The following is a 26,897-nucleotide window of genomic DNA, read 5'->3' on the forward strand; positions in this document are numbered from 1 at the left end:
TATCAAGCATTATAGTGTCTGTTGTGAATTTCGTACATTCCAAAATTTTCTGCTGTTGGAAACGGGTTATTCACATCGAATGTACGTCAGTGCGAAGACTTCAATATGTTTTGTGTATATTTATTTAAAAAATCGCTTCTTTATTGAAATGAAAGTTGTAATCTTCAGGTTGTTGGTCGGTCTTGTGCGGGATATACGGCGAGCATTCCTAAAATTCGGTTTATTCAAAATATCTCTCGTAGATGATATGTGTAAAAGGTATTTGATTATTCATATTCTAAATTGATATGCAATATGCACATAGCTTAAAAATAACTGAGCAATTGGTAAATTTAAATAAAGAATTAATATCAATGTGTTTAATTTCATTATTCTAACACTATTACTTTGGCCTAAGATTTGAAGTTCTAAATTTGATGTACGTTTTGGTTAATAAATTGCTTCTACAAGATATTGAATTATAGAAGAAGGCTTAATAATGTGTCACGCATTGCAAGTGGAAAAAGATTTTATTTGAGTCATTTGGAATGATTCATCATCGTTTTCGTCCGAACCCTCCGAACTGTCCTCTGTATGATATGGAATCGAAAGGCCTTTTCCGAAATGAGGTGAATAATCCTCGGCTATGTGGTGGTCGTCTGTAGTTAACAAATAAATCATAAAGTGAGAGGGATGGTCGATTCAATCCTAGAAATGATGGACGTTTATTTCCCCTCTTCGTTGTTGGCATGTAATTGCTACGACTTTCTCCTACGCTATAATTGTCATCTACGTCTTCTTGTATATTATACTGTTCATTTCCGGATGATTCTAACAGTTTGTTCATTTTCATTTTGGGTATATTGTAATATTTCTCTCTTTCTGTGTTGTAACAAACGTAAATGTCATTATCCGATACACAAGATAGAAGGCCATCCTGAAATTAAAAAACATAATGTTTTATTTGTAGGTGTAAGTATAGTCATTTGATACACAGGCTAGAAGTCCATCCTGAAATTAAAAATTCAATGTTTCATTTGTAGATGTAAGTATGACCATTTAATACACAGTCTAGAAGTCCATCCGGAGATTGAAAATGCAATGTTTCATTTGTAGATGTATGTATAGTCATTTGAAACAGAGGAAAGAAGTCCATTTTGAAATTGAAAATGCAATGTTTCATTTGTAGATGTATGTATAGGCATTTGAAACAGAAGACGGAAGCCCATTCTGAAACTGAAAATTCATTGTTTCATTTGTAGATGTATGCTTATTTATGTGTAGTTGTCAGTCATTTGATACACAAAACAAAAGATGTAAGTGTCCTCATCTTATCAGAAAATCAAAAGGTCAACCATATTGCTTTCACATCATTTATCTATCTATAATTTGATAACATAATACTTGTTCTATAAATCTAGGTGTCTCCATCTCATAATGAAGACATAGAGATAATTAACAATTCATTGATTTATTTATAGATGTAGGAGTCGTCAATTTTTAAACAAGAAAGGAAACTGTCATGAAACACTTTATGTATAAGATACGCATATTAGGGCGTTAGTCCAATTGTATGTATCTGATTTACATCAAAATATGTTTGTTAAAGCATAATTATAGCTTTTAATAAATTAAGAAAGGGGTATTTCAGCAATTTAACCTACTTCATGGCAAAGCATGATAAATGTGTCATATTGTAAGTGTGCATGTAAAAAAAGAACATATCAAATTCACGGACTAGTTATTTTGTACGCCATACGCACGTTTAGTCTACAAAAAATACTCGTCATTTACGTCAGAATTAACAAAATCAAAAGGTTAAATAAAATACGAAGTTGATCATTGAGGGCCCAAAATTCCGAAAGGTTTTTCCAAACACAAGTGACTTCATCTGATAAACAAGAAAGGATATCAATTTCAACTGAATCATACAATTATTGTTTTATTTGATAATAACGAGACACTGATCGATCACTTTCTGAAATAAATGTAGACTGTGTGTCCTTATATGTGCACATGAAGGAATCATTGTCTTATTAAAGATATAATTCTCTATAGGATCTTTTTTGCAATAAGATTATGTGTAAAGGTATTTGCTCATTTTTAATCTGTGTATATGTTTTAGATATTGGACTTCCCAAACGTTTGGTCCCGAGAGCACATATAAAATGTTATTTAAAAGACATGTGTCGTGTAAGCTGAAAGTTGTTTCTTTTAAATCGCTATGTTTTTAAATTATGATGATTCAAAGAGATATGTCCTGGTAGTTGTCATGTGGACTTTTATTTTTATTTGTTTTGAGTTAAGTACATTTTACATTCCCTTTTCTTACCTGATTTTTGTGTAATCAAAGTTCTTCAAAAACACATTTCACTTTTTACTCTAAAACATTTCACACCTTATCCAATCAACAAGTTTGATTATGCCATTCTTTTCGCGATTAGCACGATGCCATACTGTTTTATATATCAAAATAGTTATTGTATGAACAACATGTCTTACGGATTTCAATGCACTTGTTGTAAACTTGACAATTCATTATTTCATGCAACATACTCTGTACCTACAACGAAATAACCATGTTTGATTTACATCGAGGAAAGTAATCTCTAACCATAAAGAAAAGAATATGTGAAGGTGGAGTGAACATGAAAAACAAATTGTCCTGAATACTTGACCAAAACACTTTGTAAAACGACCGACCCTATGGTTATGGTTAATTGTGAAGAAAAACTTATGAATTTGTTATTGAATATTTGATGATTTTTAGACAAATTCAAGAACATTTTTCGACGATTTTGTGTGTTTTCTAAACAAATGATCAATATATTTGAAATAATTCATTTAGTAATATTTCAATTAATAGGAGATAAATGCCGTATTTTTTTTCGATTTTCAATTGAAGTTCAATGAGCTAAAGTCGTATGAAATATTTAACCAAAATCTGTGACAAAGCCCACTAGACCTTGACCTTAAGCAATAAGAATATTTCCAAAAATATGGTGATGTTAACTGAGCGAAAATGTAATGCATAGCTTGCTGCAAATGAAGGATTGGTTTTCCAATCAAAAAGTACAATTCGTACCTAAAACACTAACAGACAAAAACTTATATTGTCATAAATGGAGGTGTATAACGATGTTTTACAGACATCAAACATATAATCTCATAAGACCCATCCGTTATCTAAAGTGTTTTGTACAAGTAATACCACTAGTTTTATCCAAGTATATAATTGAATTTCGCAGTTGAAGCTTCCCAGACATAACACCTATTCTAATGTGTTCTCTATCTCTACTGAGTTATTTATCAGAAGTCCATAACAGGGCTCAGTGACTTTGTCGTCACTATCAATCATAGACTGAATAAGAGTGGTTTAATATCTTATTTTTCAATCCTTCTCATATAGAAACGTGCAGAAGAAGCATTTTTAGAACAATAAGCTTGGAATAAAGTAATGGTAAAATATCATTTAAATAGCAAAAATGGGTTAGCTTATAAACAGGGATTAGACAGGAATCGCGAAAAAAAACCCTCCCATCCTTTCCGTTTTGCTATCTAGGTCATTGGTCGTCAAACTAAATCACACGTCAATAAAAAGACCTGTACAAGTGCGACTACCAACAGAATGACCATTAATTTGGACAAGGAAATAAATAACAGCACAGGATCATGAAGTACAAAGCAGGGTAAGCAAGTGCTCGCTACTACAGGAATTATATAAAATAAAACGTGAAATGCATTTATTTGCATACTTTGGTATGGTTTGATTTTAATTATTCCAGAGTCGAGAATCGAAATGTTTCAGACTATGCACATGTATAAAAGAATGTAGGGTAACTGCTTATTACACAGCAAATGAATTAAATCTATTCACTAATGAGAACAAAGAAAGTTAGAATTAGTTTACATTATTTCAAAGTCAATGCGCTCGATCTTGGAATATATTGTTTATGGAAGTTGCAAATGTAGCTGAAATGTACAAAAAAGAACTAAAATATTGAACACACATGTTTCTTTTCAAGTAAAATCAATTAAGTAAAGAAATAAGGTTTGACACATAAGTGGTCGTAATTAAAATAGATGGTGATATTAATGTGATATCTTCAATTGAGCAATAGTTAACTATGTTACTGCATTCTTTTTAGTAACTAATAGGATTGTCCATTTCTTATGTAATTTTATTTAAACATGAATCAGCGAAGTATCCAGAATAGTGTCATTAGCAGTCTGTGTAATTTGTTTTCTCTTTCAGATGTTCTCCATGTTAGAACATTTGAATAATGGGAGAAACAAGAGGGAAAGGGTGGAACAGGAGCACATTTTTTTAAAATAACTGCATATTTTCATTGGTACGGCTATATCTTTATATTGAAATTAAATATTTATTCTATAATATAATACACCATTCAGCAAAGTTTTACCAAATTTGGACTAATCATATCTTGCAAACGTGAATATCATCAATATTTACGTCACCATCACAACTACACGTGAATGGAATTCTTTCCATGAAAAATTGATCTGGCTAAAACATATATTAAATCTTAAGTTGGTTATAATTCTTTTTCTATTCTTTCTCATGAGTATATTAAGGATGTATTCTTCTGACGTTACAGTCTGGTTGAAATCTCGTTCTGGAATTATTTCCAAAACATGGGATACAAGTGAAAAATATCAATGAATTTAATAAATGTTATAATCAAACTTAACTCTGTGAAAAAATTGTGTATTTACAATGAGTAGTTTTTGAGTAATCAATTTTTCAAATTTTATTACCAATCAAGTCAGTCTTTTTAGCCAAAATTTTAAGAAAATGGGTGAGGGGTACAAGAAATGACTTTACCAGAAACATGTACATCTCATATCACTTTTTTCTTTTCAAATGTCTTAGATATTTTTTTTTCAATCATTTATAAGAAAGAAGTTGAAGTAATGTGCATTTTGTTCTTAAAACAGAGAAAAATCACAAATTTACAAAATTGACAGCATGGTTAATTTGACACAAAATAAAGCATCAAAATATGATAAAACTTTCTTATATTAACACCTACCTATAGTTTTTTTAAGTTAAATTTATTCAGATTGGTCCACTTCATCTTTATTGAAAGTATGAAAAAAAGTTTAATTGTGGAACTGTGATTTTTTTCACGATAATAGCCCAAACATAGGGAAAAATTGATGAAAAATGGGAAAATCATCAAAATTGGGTACTTTCAAAGGGCCGTAGCAAAAAAAAAAATGCACCACCATATGATTTTTTTCTTCATCAATTATTTTTTTACAGTCATATAAACCCAAAAAAACAGGTTAAGAAAAAAAGTTTAATTCTAGAAATTTTTGGCTCCTCAGAGGTGTACATCCTTAAACAATTATGGTGCTGATCACTTAGAAGGAGACCTGCTTGAAATTGAACGCAATACTCTGACACTGAAATGTCACAAATTCGCTTTTTTTCTCATACATGTTGTATTTGGATTTATAATTGGTCGTCCGTTTTTTAAACATAGAACGCAACTGAAAAACACATACCAGAGGATTTATTTCAATTACTCTTTTGTTTGCCAATTTCTGTCATTATAGATTATTGCAGACTTGATTTGGTCAGGATCGGTGTCGTTACGCTAACTATCAAACGATTAGGGTGTTTATTTGAGGACCTAAGTGAATTATTCAAGAAAACATGTTAATTTCAAGGTGTAGTTAATACCTTTATGGCTTAGTTTTTTATTGGTCGTCGTTTGGGCTTTTCTGTATCATTTGAAAACAGGCCAGTATGCAACAAAACTTCTTCGATTTGATGTTGTCTTCAAAACTCATTATATAGAAATATCCGTTGAATCATGAACGATATGTCATAACTTATTCTCTTTGTGGCGATTCTGCGATTCTTGTAACAGTAATAGTACTTTCAAACAATTCCAACTAACGTATATGAGAAAACCACTGAAATTACTCTTCAGGGTACCCATCACAAATTGTTTATTCATTATTGTGTATAGTTTATCAACGCGTTAGTGAAAATTTAACTCTGTCATAGATCCAACTTTTCTCAAGTTGTAAAGCTGACGTTATTACTATGTTTGCTATGTTCTTGGTTCGACACTTACGAACTTCTTTCGACCTCAGAATTGTACGATGGGTGATGTATCTAAATAGGTGGCAACCGGTCCCTTTCTTTGTTGAGTCAAATAGGCCTGTGACATCGCCCATTGGTTGTTAGGTAAAACAGGCCAGCAATACCGGCCTTTAATTGCTGGGTCAAACAGGCTAGGGATACCGTCCTTTGATTGTTGAGCACTTTGCACTATTAATGCCAAGTCTTTCACCTCCCCCTTGTTATCTTTATGTATCCCAAAAGAATTAAAAGAAGTTCAATCAACTATAGTGCCGTATAGAATAGTGGAATTTTCAAATTTTATTTTAAACACATACGATACAGTTATGATATTATCATGTTAACCTTTGAAAGGCTGTTATTGAAGTACAAAGTTATCGAGTAAAACATTAATGATTATGCTAACCATGAGATTCAAATGTCTATTTATTATTAATAGTCATCGTCATCTTGTCTTGCTCACATTGTATTAGCTACTATTTAGCTCTGTGTTAAGGCAATTATCTTTTAGTTAACAGATAAAGGTATTCTCACGGGTTCATTATTGGTGTAGTATTATATAATAATAAGATAACATGGTAATCAATTATAAACATTCAACATGATAAACTAAATGTCAAAATTGCAATTATTTATTGACATCTGACAAAATATGATACTAAAAAGAAATAAATCAGTACTGGAGAGTTAGATTATTATTTATCTATAGGAAGTGTTGCTTTATAAGTTCGTATTTGTTTTATAAAAAAACATTGATGTACCTTTAATTTTTAAGACAATGCACTTCTCAGTTAAAATATTATTATATGGTAATGGCATTTGTCAGAAATACAATCATAGTCATGTACAAACACATACACATCAATTTGTTGATATGAACATAAGAAGATGTGGTATAATTGCTAATGAGACAACTCTTCACCATAGACCAAACGACATAGACATTAACAACTATAGGACACCGTACGGCCTTCAACAATGAGAAAAACCAATATCGCACAGTCAGCTATGATAGACCCCAAAATGACAAATGTAAAACAATGCAAACGAGAAAACTAACGACCTGATTTATGTAAATAACAATAAACGAAATACAAATATGATATACAGCAACAAACGACAACCACTGAATCACATGTTAAGCACCCTAAAACAGTATGAATGAAAAAAGTTGACCTCGAATCAAACACATTTCAATAGAAACATCTGACTGGAATACAACTCATGCCTGTATTTGTATGCACCTGTTCTAAGTCAGGAGCCTGTTGTTTAGTGGTTGTCGTTTGTTGGTGTGGTTCGTAAGTGTTCTCGTTTCTCGTTTTCTACATAGATTAGACCGTTGGTTTTCCTATTTGAATTGTTTTACCCTAGTCATGTTGGGGCCCTTTATAGCTTGCTGTTCGGTGTGAGCCAAGGCTCCGTGTTGAAGGCCGTACTTTTACCTATAATTGTTTACTTTTTATACATTGTGACTTGGATGGATAGTTGTCTCATTGGCACTCATACCACATCTTCTTTTTTATATTTATTAAATTTTCATTTTCATTTATTTTCACAACTTTATAAAGGGCTGGTTTTTATAAGCTCAAAAGACTTGTTAATCAGAACTACGTTTTCAGGTGCCTGTTCTAAGTCAAGAACCTTATCAGTCGTTGTCTGTTTTTATAATTGTGTGTATGTCTCTTGCATGTACGTCATCGTTGATTTACTCTGTATAAACTTATACCTGGTCCAACTCGGGATTTGTTGGAGCTGAACATATGACATGGACATTTGTCCATTGTTTATGATCGTATATTGCCCTCTAGATATTGTTGTAACGTAAAGGCTGTATCATTGAAGTATTATCACATTTCCTTTTGTACAAATATGTAGTAGTATTCAAAAACATCAGCTATATTTCTACGACGGAATGCAACCGGAAATCTAGAATCCATAGGAGCAAACCAAATTCATATTCAAAACAAGTGTGAATCCAGGATTTGAAAATGTGGCGTTTTATCAAAATTAATATGTAATTATATTTAATTTACAGAGGAGAAACCCCTGATACTGTTTCGAAATCTGCGAAGGTGTTATACAGCGAGCAAACATTGATAATATAACAAAGATAATTAAATTCTACAGTTTACAACTCAGTGAATGGTACATTATTAACGTATATTGTCTTATTATCTACTTGATGATTGTCTCAATACAATTCACTTAGATTTAACTGGTGATGCGATATTATTCATTTTGCTGTCCTCAAATTGACTTTCCATAACATTGACAAATGACCGCTGTTTGTAACAGTTTAAGTCTAGCTTATTGCACGTAATCACAAAAGAGTACAAATAATTGTACACATACGCTAGAATACAGAGTGTTATGAGGACTTTTTTTAGATAAGGAGGATGTTAACGGGATTTGGAAGATATTCAACTGATGAGGGGGATCGTCATGATGTTAGAAAGATTCTGATGAGGTAAACAAGATACTCCTGAGATTGAGAAGATGTTAAATAGATTAAGAGGGTACTTCTGAGGTTAGGTGTATGCTAGTAATGAAAGTATGATACTCATGTATTAGAAGGATGCTGGTGTGATTAGGAGTAAACACAAGAGGTTAAGAAAATATCCATGAAGTCTTGAGGATAGGAGAATGCTCGCCAGAAAAGGTGGATGCCAACGAGGATAGGACATTGCTTGCCAAAAAAGGAAGACGCCCACGATATCTCATACGGATAGAGGATGAATGAATTAACCTTTAATCTAATGTAAAATCAGCATATATATTAGTATATTGGCCACGTTATTACCGGTGACTTCAACATTGTCAATAACACTTCCCTTCGAAATGTGTTATCCAAAGGTCCGAAAAATCTTGAGCCTAAATCCATCAATTGGAAACACAACTTCAAAATACTGATGGATTCAGTCGAGGATTATGCCAGGCAATGGGTTAACCGCGAAAAAGACGACGTAGATACTCTGTCCTAATGGATTAAGGCTGTTCGTTGATACAAATCAGAATTTAAAAACTGAATAGGTTTATCAATACCCATGCTACGTCAATCTTTAAAGACTAGAGAAAATCCAGGATAATCATAGGTCTGCCCTATGTTCCTTTGAAATTTCAACCAAAGATGAAGAACTGGATCTTCCATCATTGTACTGATGCCTAAACTACATAAGTGTCCTTACAAACAACGGTATATTGCTGGGTCTTCCAAGTGCTCCACGAAACCTCTTTCTAAAATATTAACATCAATTTTATCAGCAATCAAAGCCGGGCTTCAAAGTCATTGTGAAACTGCCTATTCTAGAGGTGGCGTGAATCAGATGTGGAAACTAAAAAATTCCAAAGATCTTTTAAAGTACATACAATCTAAGACTCTTTCATTTTGCAACAGTATTAAAACATTTGACTTTTCTACACTTTACACAAGTATTCCCCCATTCCAAACTAAAAGACAAATTGAAAGAGTTGGTATTGCTTTGTTTAATAAAAAAAGGAATGGCCAACGTAGATACAAGTATCTTGTCTTAGGGACGGATAAAACCTACTTTGTATAAAATCACTCTGATTCAAACAAAAAATTCTCTGAAACTGACATTATCAAGATGCTTGATTTCTTTATTGACAACATACCGTATAGCGGGTTATTTTCGCGGGGTGTAAATTTTCGCTTATTTTCGCGGATAGAACAAAATCGCCAACATAAATTCCGCCAATATAAAAGTGCACATGCAAAGGTATTGATTAAAATTTTGAATCCGCCAAAATAATAACCGCCAAAATATTTCGTATGCCTTATTAAATGAAAATCGCGAAATTTTACACCCGCGAAAATAACCCACTATACGGTATTTGTTACGTTTGGAGGACGTGTTTTTAAACAAACTATCGGCATTCCCATGGGAACCAACTGTGCCCCTCTTCTTGCCGACTTATTCCTTTATTCTTATGAGGCTGACTTCATACAGGAACTTCTCAGGAAGAAAGAAAAGAAGTTAGCAGTATCCTTTAACTTTTACTTTCCGCTATATAGATGATGTTTTCTCACTAAATAATTCAAAATTTGGTGACTATGTTGAACGCATCAATCCCATCGAACTAGAGATAAAGGATATAACAGATATAGTTAAGTCTGCCTTATATCTTGACTCACATCTAGAAATTGACAATGAGGGACGGTTGAAAACAAAACTTTACGACAAAAGAGATGATTTCAGCAACCCAATTGTAAACTTTCCATTTCTATGTAGCAACATTCCTGCAGCACCTGCATACGGAGTACATATCTCCCAATTGATACGATATTCCCGGGCTTGTATTTCCTATCATGATTTCCTTGATAGAAAGTTGCTGCTCACAAGGAAGCTATTAAACCAAGAGTTCCAAATGGTGAAGTTGAAATCATCCCTTCGTAAATTTTACGGACGCCATCACGAGTTGGTTGACCGTTATGGAATATCCGTTTCACAGATGATAGCGGATATGTTCCTAATGTCGTAACTACAATCTCGTTCCCTTTTCACGAACGTGACCTACCGAATTAGACTATTTACCGGGTTTGTACTAACATGAGCAATACGATGGATGCCACATATGGAGCAGGATCTGCTTGCCCTTCCGGAGCACCTGAGATCACCCCCTATTTTTGGTGGGGTTCGTGTTGCTTAGTCTTTAGTTTTCTATGTTTGTGTACTATTGTTTGTCTGTTTATCTTTTTCTTTTTTAGCCATGGCGTTGTCTGTTTATTTTCGATTTATGAGTATGAATGTCCCTCTTGTATCTTTCGTAAAATCAACAAAAATAGCAAAGTATAAAACATAAAGCACCGGTCTAAGGTACAACCAAATGTAAAAGGTAATATCACACAAAATCTTAAATGCATGAAAACAATAAAAGCTGAAAGACAGAAAATGGCAGACAATAAAGAGAATCAAAACTCTGTAATCGGAGAAAGACCGATTAAAGCATATCAAACACATGAAACAACGAAAAGACAAACCAGTCTTCAAAACACTACATAACAAAACCAATTCTAATATGACGTTCTTCAAACGCTTTGAGTACACACCCGTGGTAAAATTCGAATATATTCATATGTCACCTGATAGCCAATCCTACTCTCATGTCGAATGCTTTTTATGAACGATTTACCTCACGCCAGATGGTGTAAATGACGTCATTGAACGATGACGTAAGAATGGATGGATTTTACGGGAAAATGCACAAATGAGAAATTGAGAGTCGTCAAAATATGAAAACATAAACAAACGGTGGTAAGAATTAGTATAATGTCTATATCTTCTTGAATGAAAGTATGATAGTCAATTAAATTCATCCAAATATGTCTTAGTATGTTATTGTATATCGTTTAAGAATGTCACTTATTCAATTTTCTTCGTCGTTAAGGTCAATGTTATAGTGTGTTCAATTTCGGGAACAACAAACATTTCCCTTCACATAGAGCGCTTCGATCTAAAAGAATCCTATTAGAATAGAAATAACTCATGGGGGCTTGAATTTCTGTTGATTTTACCACGGGTTGGCCCTTTATTCTGATATTTTACTCCTCGTTATTATCGCTCGTGGTAAAATATTTAGCATGAAAGGCCAACCCGTGCTAAAATCACGATAAATTCAAGCCCCATGAATTATTTCTTAATTGAGCGACACGAAACCCACCAGGTCATATAAGGTGCTCCAAAAAGATTCAAGGGTCGTTGAATATTCGTCAATGTATGTTAGATGTGCTTTTATCTTGATATTTCTAGTAATTAAGTACATAATGACAAATCATAACAAGAGCTCTTTTACAGACTATCAGATAAAATCACACAGTTTCATGCAAAGCAAAACTAAATACAAAGGACATACAAATATAAGACAACCATATTAAACTTGATTTATGAACCTCCATTGACAAGGTCTATGTGGCAAGCGCCTCTCTTTGCACTAACGAATTGAACCGGCAACCACTGAAGTACCATAAAAATACAAACATACTTAACAGCATACACAATTAAGTAATTCGTCAAATCAATCTTATTAAAAATGCAGCTATATAATATATATATATTTATGCAAAATTGCAGTGTAAAAAGTCAGAAAGAGTTAGACATTTTCAGCTGTGAAGAAGCACCGAATAGAAAAAATGACTGCAATTACATGTTTGCCTTTCCCCTCCCCCCCCCCCCCCCCCCCCCCCCTTTCGCACCAGGAAATTTAATAACTCCTAAATAAATCACAAATAAATCACAAGCTGTCATATTTCTATAGGGTTGCGTTAAATTAATGTTTATGCGTTGATTTTTCTTGCAAGGATTCTGTTGTGCGTTCTTTACATGTAAGTGACATCAGCTATGTGTATATATTTTAAGGATTTCTCAATTATGTGTGCATTCATCATTGATGTATGTATATCTTGATATGCTTGTACAAAAAGACGAAACAATTTGTTTGATGTATTACCTTTTTGATACAAATGTTTCAGCGGTTCTACCATGCTGTGATTTTAATATGGTATCGCCAAGTGTAAGGTTGGGATTAAATGTGTTCATTTGAGACAATGTCTGTTAGAGTCCTTAAATATATTTTATATTTGTATACTTCACATTTTCTAATATATATAGACATAAGTCTTGTTTGATTTTATACTTGTCCGGTGGTTGGTATTCATCCTGGTATGAATTAGCTTAGTTCCTTACTCGATCTGAGAACAGTTATAGACGTTTCCAAATTAAAGAGACGTTTTATTGTTTATTTGAACATAAGTATATTTTTAAGTATAATAAAAATTCCTTTTGATTCCCTTTTGCTCAAGAGAGAATTACGCCCACTATTATCTTTATCTTTAAGTTAATGTTAGATGTTTTTTAATGTAAAGCAAAAATACGTCAAAGTTGTATGGTTAAGCATGCACTTTTAGACAAAAATCATGCAAAGCAATACAACTTTTAATAGGCATATATGATATGTGTTTTAATTGATTTTAGTCTCTGATGCATGATTTTTTTATTATTAATTGTTTTGGCTTTTGACTAGCTTTTAGTAACTGCGAGTATTCTCAAATCGTACTTTCGTGTTAATTTGACCTGTTGACACAATTTGTAATGCATTTCTGATTTAATGTTTACTTATTTTGTGTTATATCTCGTCTTACTATTTTTTCACTTCTGTACTCTTACTATGAACAACAAATTTATTTTGTAAAAAATGTTTCTGTACTCCTAACAACAAAATTATTATATTTAAATTTACCTATGAACGTTACTTTATTTAACGCCATTTTGTCCTAGGTTAAAGTTGTCTTTTTGACATTGAAACATTTTTTTTATTTATCTTGTGTCATAGATCAAACTTATTTGTTCAGTGTATATTAACCTTTTTTTGTTTATTGATTGTTAAGCCATTTCAATTGATATTTTATTGTGTGTCTTTTTATGTTGTAATGTTATACCACTGTTTCAGGTTAGGGTGAAGGTTGGCGCCTGTTAAAACGTTTAAACCCGCTGCATTTGTATGCACCTGTCTTAAGTCAGGAGCCTGTTGTTCAGTGGTTGTCGTTTGTTTGTGTGGTTCATAAGTGTTTCTCGTTTCTCATTTTTTTTTATATAGATTAAACCGTTGGTTTTCTTGTTTGAATTGTTTTACACTAGTCATTTTGGGGTCCTTTATAGCTTGCTGTTCGGTGTGAGCTTAAGCTCCGTGTTGAAGGCCGTACTTAGATCTATAATTGTTTACTTTTTACACCTTGTGACTTGGATGGATAGTTGTCTCATTTGCACTCATACCACATCTTCTTATTTATATGAGTAGGTAGAGCAAACATATCTTGTACTATCATGGAAATACAGTCGGCCTAGACCATGGACCTAATATCATAAAATTGGAACAATAATAAGAATTATAATGGAATATTGTCAGAGGGTTTACTCAGCGTTCGTGTTGGTGTTCATACATCGAAAATCAAATTGCAATATTCAGCTTTAATTGACAACTTAGGGAAATATAATGAGGCATTTGCTCGCCAGAACATCTTAAGATTATTTTGTGCATTAACTGCATACTGATCAGAACTAAAACATTGATATTAATCATGTTGATAAAACACACTTGATACTAAATGATTACTCCATTTAATTCATGTCAATCAATCAACGGTAATTATATATTAAGGAAATGCATTTTGTTGTAAATGACTTGTCAATTAACTTCAACTGTTTCGGTACTTATACATCCCTCGGATTTCAAATGTTTGGCTTTGAGCGTTCCTGATGAAGGTAAATCCAGAAAAGAAAGCGCTTCGGACGCATGAAATTATTAAACGTGTTGTTTTCAATTTTTTTAAACAACTATGTACTTTTCTCCATCTTTGATTTGAATAGTCAAATAACGACTACAAACAGATTGAAAAAGGAAATAGTTTTGTTTAAAATACGACCACGTGACACAACAAACATAGAAGAGACTGAAATCTTCGATTACTTTTTTATCGAACCAATTGGACCAAATTGTAATTTTAGTTGATAGATCTCAATCCGTGTTTAACCATACTAATGTGTAACGTATATTTATAGACTGAATTGGAACCTTACCCGACCGAGTCAAAACTGCACATCATCAGGTTTAGAATACACTTAAAGGAGCCATAAACTCATCGATTCATAGATACCAGGATTGAAATTTTGTACGCCAAACTCGCGTTTCGTCTACAAAAGATTCATCAGTGACTATCGAATCCAAAAAGTTAAAAGCCTAAAATAAAGTACGAAGTTGAAGAGCATAGAGAACCCGAAATTCCGAAAGGTTTTCCAACACCATACTGAATCATGTTTCTTTGAATTCCAAGTAGGTTCATTAACGACAACTTTGTCACTTTCTGTAAACAGTTTCAATTTTGGTCTTTTGTATGTCGAGTACAGATCTAGAAAACAACGAAAAAAACTCAAACTTTTTTCATTTTGTTAAATGAGTTATACCAGGATCTGCTTACCCTTCCGGAGCACCTGAGATCACCCCCAGTTTTTGGTGGGGTTCGCGTTGCTTAGTCTTTTGTTTTCTATGTTGTGTCATCTGTACTATTATTTGTCTGTTTGTCTTTTTATTTTTGGCCATGACGTTGTCAGTTTGTTTTTGATCTATGAGTTTGACTGTCCCTCTGGTATCTTTCGTCCCTCTTTTATACTCTCTACATATCACCAAGAGCTGACCATTTTTGACTTATGCTAATACCACAATTTCTTTACATCTTAAAAAGAGAATCTTGCTCATATTCTCGTGTATAAGTTAGAAGCTTAAGAAAAGCGAAATGACTGTATGGCAACTATACTAAGGGAAGACGATAATCGTAAGTGCTATACGCATCCAAGATGATTTAAGAAAAAGGACAAAGGTGAGCATATACTTGAAAGGCTACATTCCTGGTGTTGTATTTTATAAAGGACTTTCCGTTTTAAATTTCCTTTGGAGTTCGGTATTTTTGTTATTTTTCTTTTTAGTACAGTAAAATCTCATACAAATCAGGAGTGATGCCCTGGAAGCAAATAGGAACATCGGAAGTGGTTGTCGTATGTTGTTTAGGGAATTCAGTGTTGATGGGAGATCTTTAGTAGGTTTCTTGTCTAATTCATTAACTAATTCATTTAAAACAAAAAAGAATTAAAACGACTGAAAGTTTGATATATTGAATAGACACTAAATAAGACTTTCTGTTTTTCAAGAATGTATTGACCTGTAAAGGTCTATTGATTATTTATGTCTTTGAATGCTGTCTTAATGACGTTTACCATTTGAGTGTTTGAGTTTGACGTTAGAGTGTCTCTTTGGTATCCTTCGCCTCTCTTTTACCCCTAATCTATTTTCATTCATAAGAATATTCTGATCCATATACAACACCTCTCGTTATTCTCATGTTAATAAACTTTGTTATATTCTCTACAAGGACTTATGTCTGTGATTGTGTTGTTAAGAACTTTAAGGTAGAATACGACACCGGGAATGTCGTAAACATTGCAATGGTAACACGGGTATCAATTTACGGCATTGGATCTCGAACTTTATACATTCTCATGGATAATAAAAGAAATCATTTTGCATTAATATTTTACTATATCCTGTAATTTTTTTCACATATTAAGATAAAAAGATGTGGTATAATTGAAATGAGAAAACTCTGCACATATATGTAATTTTGGAAAACTTTATACTTGAAATATATAATTTTCAATTTTCCAGGCGATTGCTATCATAACAATTATAGTCCAATGTAATACCGTAATATCTAAGGTTGTTTTATAGTATTTATGATCGTATAGTAATTCTTTTATTACAGATTGCTCATTCTGCGATAATCAATGTTCAATGAATACAAATAAATTAGTTATAAAGTAGAAGCCGGGAACTTAAGATTCAAGTCGCAATCTTGGTAATTTGTTGCATTATAAACACATAAAACATTCTATAAAATATGGAATAATTGGATTGTCGAGAAATGATGTGTTGTTACATCAATGCTTTGATTGTTGTTCTTCAGAAGTCTGTGTTATCCATTTTAACTTGATCAATTATATTACTGAGAGTCTTTTCATGGCAAAAATGATTGAACGTTAGAACTGAAAGGCTGTTTGTTCGTGTCATGCTTTTCTCTGCGGTCATTAATACCTTTAACCCTATATTAGTTTTAATTCAAAACTATTTGCTTATCAAACAATTAAAATGCCTTTGGCATAATTTTTCCAATCTCGTTAATAACTTAATCTCGTCATATTTTTTATGTGTCATAATTTTCAATCATTACCCATCCCGTTGACTCGTATTGTTGAGTTATGACGTAATTGGTGAAAATATAATCAGTTCATCGTTCAAAATACTTCAGATTAATCCAAAACAATATTTTCAACACTTCTGTTTTAAAAAATTTCTATTAGAACATAAGAGACGTTTAATCAGCATTGATATGCTGAGAGATATACAATAAGCAATGTTGAGCAAAAGAGTAATAAAAGTGTACCATCTGGAGCAAGGAAGTGTCTAAATGGTAATTGAGAATTTTTTCCTGTTTATATTGAACGTTTCTTTCTTGTACATACAACATCCTAGTTAATCATGGTTTGTGTCATTCATATCAAACCCTCTAATATCTACTGCTGTACCTCCTAGTAGATTTGATACAACTAAGCCGTAAACAAAGCATTAAAATTCACGATCTTGTACAATTGCTCAGTAAAATTTTAATATTTGCAAACTTTAAAAGCAGTAAAGAAAATACTAAAAACATTCATGTCGTGTTTAAAACAGTAAAAAGGCGAATCGATATTAGTTGCAAAACGATTAAATAACAAAATATGTGTTTACAACAGCATTCAAGTGGCATAAGCTACGATTGAGACCCAAAAAACATTGTTGTTTTAAATTTTGTTTCAAACTAGAAAATTAATAGTATTTCGCTGCAAGCAGTCAGTTTGGTTCAATTTTGTCAAAATATCAAGTAAAAATCAACGCTGATGTATTATTGCCTTCTCAGTCAATAATTCAATCTCATTTGAATCCATACAATGTATTCATTACACCTTTTATTTGACGCTAGCTAAAGATTAGTTACACATGTGCTAATTAAGCATGTTAAGCTATTAGAAAGAAAACAATGTCGACATTAAAAATGAAACAAGGAATCCGCCGGGAAAAAACATTTTGTTGACTTAATCGACCCACAAAACATCTTTCTTATACAGGTAAACTACTGTTGGAATTTACTTGTTGTGTGTATGACATATAATCAAACAGACCTAGAACAATCGTCATTATACGATTGATTGTGCTTGTCGGTCTATTCCTATTCCTTTTTATGTATATATCGGGTAATACGTCCATCAGCAGAGTTCGGAAGTCTTTAGATGGCGTCTAGTCTCATACGCACGACACGCTGACAGATTATAACGAGTCCATGCATCATAAATTGTTTATTTTTTGTAAAGCGGATATACGTTTTAGTATGTTATAAAACGAATATGAGAATTTGAGTCAAATCGATTAACATGAATTTGACAGCTAATGCCATTTTAATGTGTATTTGTTTGCTTTATAGATGACATAATGATTAAAAGATTGAAATGAAAACGTGGTTGCAAATCTCATCTTTTGGTAGACATAATGATTGTTTGCATTTTTTGTATATTGCACGACTGAATATATATCAATCACACCCGACTGCCGTCACATATATTTATTCCATTTAACGGCAAAACACATTATAGATAGGAGGTTCATAGACAGCATTCTTGAGAAATATTTCCTAAACGGTACATGACTATTCACATTTTTCTTGGACGATCTTTAAAATTGATGTCTATGGCAATGAAAAATAATACAAGAAACACATCATTCGGTCATTGAGCATTACATTGACAGTTATTTTAATGGCAAAAAGGAAAAATAAACACGTTATCTGTCAATTCTACAGTAAACAAAGTCATAAACCAACATATGTTGTGATAGGTTTTGACGCGAACGCAACACTAGTCACAATTCTTAAAATTCCCTTGCGTGAAGTTGTTGCGGCCATTATTTATGAAAGAAATTACAACTTAAATCATTTCCTATAACAGAGTTCTTAGATCAATTCTCGTGTGATTTGACTTTAAAATATAAACTTGACCTAATCATAAAAGTCGGGTTGACTAAACATGAGTTCTTACACGTTACCGATGATCTGCGACAATAGAACAAACTAGGTTAAAATATGATAAAATATTAGGCTTTGAGCGTTCCTGATGCACGTAAATCTAGAGAAACCTTTCGGATATAATTTATAAAGTGTTGTTTTCATTTTTTATAAAAGAACTTATTTAGCATTTTTATTAATTTACAATTACAATATTCATTTTCATTTCTTACATTTGATAAAAAGAATTATTTACATATGTACAAAGCATAAGACGCCATTAAGCGGTAATATCTTTGTTTTAGCATAACTTTTCGCTCCCAACGGTTAATTGGTTAAAGCAGAAAGCAAAAAATTAGGAAAATCTAAGTTCCTGATAAGCTAAGTACCTAAAGAAATAAACGCGACTCAAGATATACGGAAAACTGATAAATAACATGCTTTCTATGTTGTGATGTTACACTATTGTTTCAGATAAGGGTGAAGGTTTGGTACCATTAAAACGTTTAAACCCGCTGCATTTGTTTGCACCTGTCCTAAGTCAGGAATCTGATGTTCAGTAGTTGTCGTTTGTTGATGTGGTTCATATGTGTTTCTCGTTTCACGTTTTTTATATAGATTAGACCGTTGGTTTTCCCGTTTGAATGGTTTTACACTAGTAATTTTTGGGGCCCTTTATAGCTTACTGTTCGGTGTGAGCCAAGGCTCCGTGTTGAAGACCGTACTTTGACCTATAATGGTTTACTTTTATAAATTTTGACTTGGATGGAGAGTTGTCTCATTGGCACTCATACCACATCTTCTTATATCTATTAACTCGGTGGTCTTATTTATACTGAATTAATTTATGTTATTCTGATGAAGACTTACTGGTAAAAAAACTTCAAGGGCTACACACAAGTGTTTTGATTACGTTATCAAATTTTATATTACTAGTATTTGATAACACTTCACAAATTATTATAATCGGTTATTAAAAAAGAGGCAATAATACAAAGGGAACATTCAAAGTTCATAGGTCGAAGAAAACTGACAACGCCATTCTAAAAATAGAAAGACGACGAAAACATGAACAAGTCCACAATTAACTGTCTACATAGACAACTAAAGATTGAGCAACCAAAACTCCGACAAAAACCAGGGAAGAACACAGGTGCCCCGAAAGTTCACCCGTCAACTTGCTCATGTTAGTACAAATACAGTGATAACTTGCATTCGGTGGTATCACAATTGAAGAAAAAAGGACGGAACTGTAGTTACGACAATTGGAACATATCCGTGGTTATGTGTGACACAGATTTGTACTAACGGTCAACTAACACGTTATTGCGTCCGTAAAACTTTCGAACGGATTACTTCAACTTTACCAATTGGAACCCTTGGTTAGATAGCTTTCTTGTAAGCAAAATAGTATTAACAAAATTACCGAACTCCAAGGTAAAGGGGGATGTCCATGAAAACTGACAAAATCAAACGTAAAATTATCAACCAACAGAACGAATGATGAACAACTGTCATTTTCCTAACTTGTTACAGGCATTTTCCGAGGACAATGGTGGGTTTAACATGGTTTTATAACTAGCTTAACCTCCCACTTGTAAAGACCCTCTATCAATGCAAGGAAATCATGATAGAAAGCGAAAAATCTTGAATATCTTATCAACTGGATGATATGTACTCCTAAAGCAAAGAGTAAAACCTACTAAACCGGTTATCAAATTAAGTGTTCTAATAACGCTTTTCTTTCTGCTGACCACAATTTTATGTCACTGGTTTCAGTCATAGAGTACTACTGAAATTTCAAAGACAATGTTACTGGGACCAAAAGTCTTAAGATTTTTGGAAGAATCGAGGTTTGCAGGTTTGCACAAATATGTTTCAAATTTTTACAATCACAAATTAGCGAACAAATCTATAGTAGACCAATTTATGAGCATATCAACACCAAATATATCTGATTGCACTATGTTCCATTAATCACTTAACTTATTATCAAGTTTTCTGATCTATCAATAAAGAGTAAGTGTTGTCTTTATGTATGTATTTCAAACTGGTAAACACTGGAACAGATCTGTTATTGTATAACAATATTGAGAAATGAATAAAAATGTTGGAAACCGTTAATGGGAGTGCAATCGTTCAACAAACGCCAAACAAATACATCGATATAGAGGTCAGTACAGTGTCATCAGTGCTGAGCAGGTGCGTTCATTATACACAAAGAACTATAAATTTCCTTAAGTAAGTTTTCAGCACATTGGGACATTGGAATTAAACATTAAAGCTTAGCGACTAAAAGGTTGAGAAGTCAAGTTTTCTATAATAATTGAATGGGGTGAGTGACTTCCAATGTCAAAGTAACAGCAATAAAACTGAAGAGAATGAGCAAAACTTCTCACAAACATATTTTAGTCGATTGTTGTTGTAAATAATACCAGGATAGTAATGTGGGAGGGAACTTATTTGGGAGATTATTTAAAACATATTGCGTACAAAGGTTTTATTGCAAAAAACATGTTAAGACATTTCATGAGCTGCAAGTTGTTTACAAATGCAAATATCGATTGTTGTGCGAGTGTTTCTAAGAGTGAAAACAAGTGATAGTTGCGAAATCGAGAGATGTTGTCAGCTTCTCAACTGTTCGATTTTCGAAAGACTTTATTAACCTGAAATAAGTGGCCGTTTATTGTCATTTTGTCGTACGATCTTCCTTTTTTTTTATATTAATGAATAAAGGAGATATGAGGTTTACGTAAATAAGACAGTTACCCAACAATACAAATAACTCAAATGACGTCTAGAGGTCAACAAACAAGAATAAACAGGTATCGTTTCAGTGTGTCAAGATCTGTCAATGCCCCGTGTCTAGAAAAGTTTTAATAAAAGGTTATTTGGACCGCATCTATATTTCGAAATGAAATAACTCGATTTCCTTTCACCAGGAACCCTAAAACCCAAACATATGAAAACAGGATCTCTCTCTCTCTCTCTCTCTGTTATTTATTACAGTGTTACATGTACTCTTCCTAGGAATAAATAGTACCATTGTTTTAATTTACCACCAACACCATATTCAAATAAATACAAAATTATTAAGATATGACAAAAAGACAACTATTGGCGAGGTTCCTGCATTGAAGATATCGTAAAAAGACAACTATTGGCGAGGTTCCTGCATTGAAGATATCGTAAAAAGACAAATATTGGCGAGGTTCCTTAATTTAAGATATCGTTAAAAGACAACTATTGGCGAGTTTCCTTAATTTAAGATATCGCAAAAAGACAACTATTGGCGAGATTCCTGACTTGGGATATGTTAATTATAATGTTGCGAGATAATAACCTTTTCAATAAATCCATTAGGAAAAATTTTACAAAAATGAAGGACAGATCCTCAACTAGATCAAAATAGGAATAACATTACCATAAAAAGCTGATTGCTGACTTATTGTACTTAGACAATATTACCATAATCCTTATAAAAATGTGTATAAAGCCAAGATGAAAATTTAAGGAACATCTCCTTAGCTTTATAGATAGCATTAGTTTTGAGAAAAATTCATAGAAAATTGGTCATATCTTTTTCAATAAATGAATACGGCTGTCTATGTCACTTATATGACAACGTTTTTTTCGTTTGACATAAGCTTCCGAATCTGTCAACCGTCTTTGCGGAAGTATCATTTTTGCAAAACATCTAAAAAAGGATGGTTTTTCATTTGTTTCTAATATTTTAAAGGTTTTATACACTGAATAAGCTTTCTTTATACCTACAAGTTCAAACGAAATGCTACATAATAAATTAAGAGCATATAACTGTGGCTTTCAAACTGAATGACAACTTCATTAGCTATACAATACAATACTATACAATACAATACAATATTGCTATATGATTATTGCATTTAAATTTTTGGTTACAAATTTCTTTAGGAAAATTTGTCAAATTTGAAAATAAAATGCTCGATTTTGATAATTTATTTCATATCGCATACAAAATTATCCATTCTCTTGAAATACTTTATAGAAATGGGAAAGTAAATTGACAGCAAATTGCACAAATGTTTGTAGAAATTAGAAATAAATGTATTTACCTGTTGATTATTAAAGGTATTTGCTGCAAAGCTGTCAATAAAAACAATAAAGTATACACAAGTAATGAAATATAACTTCATATCCATATTTAGTGTTCAAGGCTAATCCATAAGCATCTTTCCTTTAACAATTACTTTTATAGCCAAAGTGTCTTTTGTGTCCTTAATTAAGCTTAATTAGTTTGCTGCTGGTTGCCTGTACGACTATTAGCTTCTGTTCTAATTTACTTTGTTATTGGATATCGTTGGATCACGTTTATATTTTATTGGCGCTAGTTCTTTCCCCCGCCTTCGTTGTTGTGGTAAAGTAAAGTGTCAAATTGATGAAATTTAAATACTATGTATATAGTTCGTTTTTCTTTTGAAATTTAGCGCATGACCAGAATGTAGGAGTTTCGTGTTGAATGGTTCATTTTTTTCTCTAACACTCAATTCATAAAAGCCATTCCTAACAAGATGGAAAACGGATAGTAATTAAAGTGAAATGAATAATACCAAAACCGGCAAAACAAACGCAATACAAATTTGGCTATCTATTTGAAACCTACAAATGTTTACTACTTGAACCGGTGGATAGTTGTCTCATATCATATCACATCTACTTATTTTTATATTGTAAAAGAAATTAGCCCAAACATGATTTTATAAAAGCTGCGGTTTCGTTCTCTTTTTCTTTCCTGTAAATGATGTAACTGCTACAACATCAAGTGCCAATCATCTATTCGTAGTTTTGTTTGTTGTAGACATCAAAGTGTCTTTCAACTTAATTTTATCAGATTGAATGAAACTACTGGGGAATTTTTTTTTTTAAACATCAAAAGGGCCAAAAAAGCAAAAACATGAAAATTGCCAGCAGATAACAATACAATGAGACATTGAACAAATGATTTATGGGTCACAAAGTACTTAAAGGGATGAAATGATTTGTATTCATAAACCTATGAGTGGAACATTTCTTTCATTAAGGTGGTACCCAACACCTTGACTAACATTAATTTGGCTCGTTTAATTTTCCTAAAATTTTGACAAAATGTTTACTTTGACCCTTTGACAAAAATATAAAAATTTCAAAAAATTTGAACCAACCACTTTATCAGAAAAATTTCTTTGGTTATATAGCAGTTTGACAAACACTAATTTTGATCATTGAGAAGCTTAATATTTCCTTAACAATACAACGTAATTAAAACGTTTAGCTGATTTTTACAGAGTTATCTCCCTGTAGTGTTAGGTACCACCTTAAACAATACAATTCAAATCGTTTTATTATCTGGACTGTCACATCTTCTCTGTTTACACTGTTGATCACTGTTCCTTTCGAATTATTTACCTGCTACATGTATTTTAGTAACTTTTTAATTTACTGTAAATTATCAACTACATGTATTGCATGCAGTTATTAAGTGAAGTGTAGGTCATAACATTTGTTTTCTTTTATCTAAAATTTAAGTTGATGTGTTGTACACAGGTTGATGATAGATATAAATATATCCTTACCAATATTAGAACCTAGCAAGTATCTTTCTGTCACCAATGGAATCATTTCAAACCCATTGTTTTGTTGTTGGTTATTAAAATAAAAAATTGAGATCTCATAAACATGTTTAACCCCGCCGCATTTTTGCGCCTGTCCCAAGTCAGGAGCCTCTAGCCTTTGTCAGTCTTGTATTATTTTTAATTTTAGTTTCTTGTGTACAATTTGGAGTTTAGTATGGCGTTCATTATCACTGAACTAGTATATATATTTGTTTAGGGGCCAGCTGAAGGACGCCTCCGGGTGCGGGAATTTCTCGCTGCATTGAAGACCTGTTGGTGACCTTCTGCTGTTGTCTGTTCTATGGTCGGGTTGTTGTCTCTTTGACACATTCCCCATTTCCATTCTCAATTTTATTAAAAATGTAAACATACAATAAGGATTGAAGCCATATGTATTTATACTTGGTTATGTTTATGTTAGTTTTTGGGAATGAAGTAAACCGTCAAACTTTATATTCCAATGGGTACAAATTATTACCCTCTGAGTGCACGTGTTTGCAGCGGCAAGTTTTTTTTTTTTTTTTGGAATTCTACATGACTTGTAAATATAGCTAAGGTCTTTCTTGTTACAAACAGGAAGACCATACAGTATTGCATGTTTAAATAATACATAATGCATGATACTCAACTTTCAGAATCGTCAGCCTTTTGCCTTCAAATTGTGTGCATATTTTTTTTAAACTATGATTAAAAAAAAACCTGATAAAGATTCGTGGTTTGTTTTAAACTACACATATGCGTCAGATATCTTTTTTAAAGATAGTACTTGTTTGATAAAGTACTTTAAATCAAACATTGTATCTAGTTGACATAAAATTTTTATATATTAGGGAGCTACCATTTGATTTTTATGGAGGGGGGCTAGGATGAAATTTGAAAAAAGGCAGGATAGGAGTTTTGAGTAAAAAAAAGGCAGGATGAGACACTTTGCAAAAAAAAAACAGGATGACAATTTTTGTAAAAAAAAAGTCAGGATAAACTAATACAAATTTTTTCATCCTAGCCCCCCCCCCAAAAATCAAATGGTAGCTCCCTTACTGTAATTAAAATTATCTGAATATGAACGACAATATAGACCAACAAATCTTTTTGGTATATCCCGTTTAACATATGTCATTTATTTCATTGACCATTGCAATTTAATGAGATTTAATTTGTTTCTGGATTGACCATTGTAATTTACTGTGATCTAATTTGTTGTCCTTCTAAAGCCAAGCAGAACAATATTAACATTTGACGTCAGTTTTGTACATATTAAGACAGTCTCGATTGCAGAACTGAAGTAGATATACAAATTATAAAGCAAACTTTGTACTTCAACCAACCAACTACACATGATTAACCGTAAAACTGTTGAACAGAACTATATGTATATATGTGACATCATTCCAGTAGATAAATACTGACAAAATCAAACGCTATGAATCAACGGAACACGTGCAAATAATTGTGACGTCTTGAAAGGTTTTTGAATTATTTGTACTAGCCATACATGAAGATTGCTCTATAAAACACGTTTTATTAAAATTAGATAGGATAATCTTTATTTCAGACTCAAAAGGTCCATATATATGTATAAACATGAAACAGAATATTTTGTTTAAACTGGGTACAATGTTAAAATATTTACAGTATTAATTATAGCTAAAAATTAAGATATAACTCATTTTCCATACTCGTAATTATGTTGAAGAACAATAAATCACTTCTGAGAATTGTATTAACCAAATGATTTTCAGATATTTTCAAGCGATTTAACAAACTACAGACTATTAACTGGATTTTCCGAAGGAAAACAACAGTTATTGAATTGGTGAAGTATGGCGGGTGGGCGACTGCCAATAGTTTCCGTGCAATAACTTAAGAACCGTATAACCAATTCTTTTCAATTTTTTATGTTAATACTAATGACAAAATAGAGGTCAAGTTCGAAATTGACGATTTTCACTTTTACCGTTGAGGAGTTGTGTTCCTTGATATATTGGAAAATGGCTCTTTATGTCGTTTCCGTTCAATGATTTATGAACCATTCTACCAATGGGTTTCAAACTATAATTTGTTGTTACTGGTGAAGAAATAGAGGTCAAGTTCAAGCATGATCTTAATCTTGCACAGATTCCAAGAATATATTAAAATAGTTTGTAGTTCTTTTTTTTTGATAAAGGAGATGGTCAGCGACTTTCGGTTTCAAATAGTCACTTCTGATGTCATCTGAAAGCTTATTTTTCACTTTTTCCAAAAATATATGGTTTCTTTGTATTTCCGTATGAAATAACGGAGATAATTAGCTATTTCCGGTGTACAAAATGCCACTATTGGTGACCCTTACATATAGCTTTCATAACACTGCTTTGAAAAATATGATTTCTATATACCTTTACTCTAATTAAGGGAGATAATTGGCTACTTTGGGTGTAAAAACTTTATTTTATATTCAAAATCTAAATCAACATTAAATCGAGCACATACATTGTACCTAAATATTTGTTTGTTGTACGATAACTTTATTACATCC

The 26,897-nt window shown here is 32.4% G+C and overlaps 1 long non-coding RNA gene across 1 annotated transcript; it reads right to left on the minus strand.

Moving 5' to 3' along the window:
• Positions 1–490: 490 nt before the first annotated feature.
• On the minus strand, positions 491–23,170 carry LOC127720736 (uncharacterized). Its single transcript, XR_007990973.1, has 2 exons — positions 22,847–23,170; positions 491–916 (listed from the first exon to the last, which is right to left on the minus strand). It is a non-coding gene; the product is annotated as an uncharacterized LOC127720736 (long non-coding RNA).
• Positions 23,171–26,897: the final 3,727 nt, after the last annotated feature.

This window comes from Mytilus californianus, unplaced genomic scaffold, assembly GCF_021869535.1.
Source record: "Mytilus californianus isolate M0D057914Y unplaced genomic scaffold, xbMytCali1.0.p SCAF_11, whole genome shotgun sequence".
Taxonomy (NCBI): domain Eukaryota; kingdom Metazoa; phylum Mollusca; class Bivalvia; order Mytilida; family Mytilidae; genus Mytilus; species Mytilus californianus.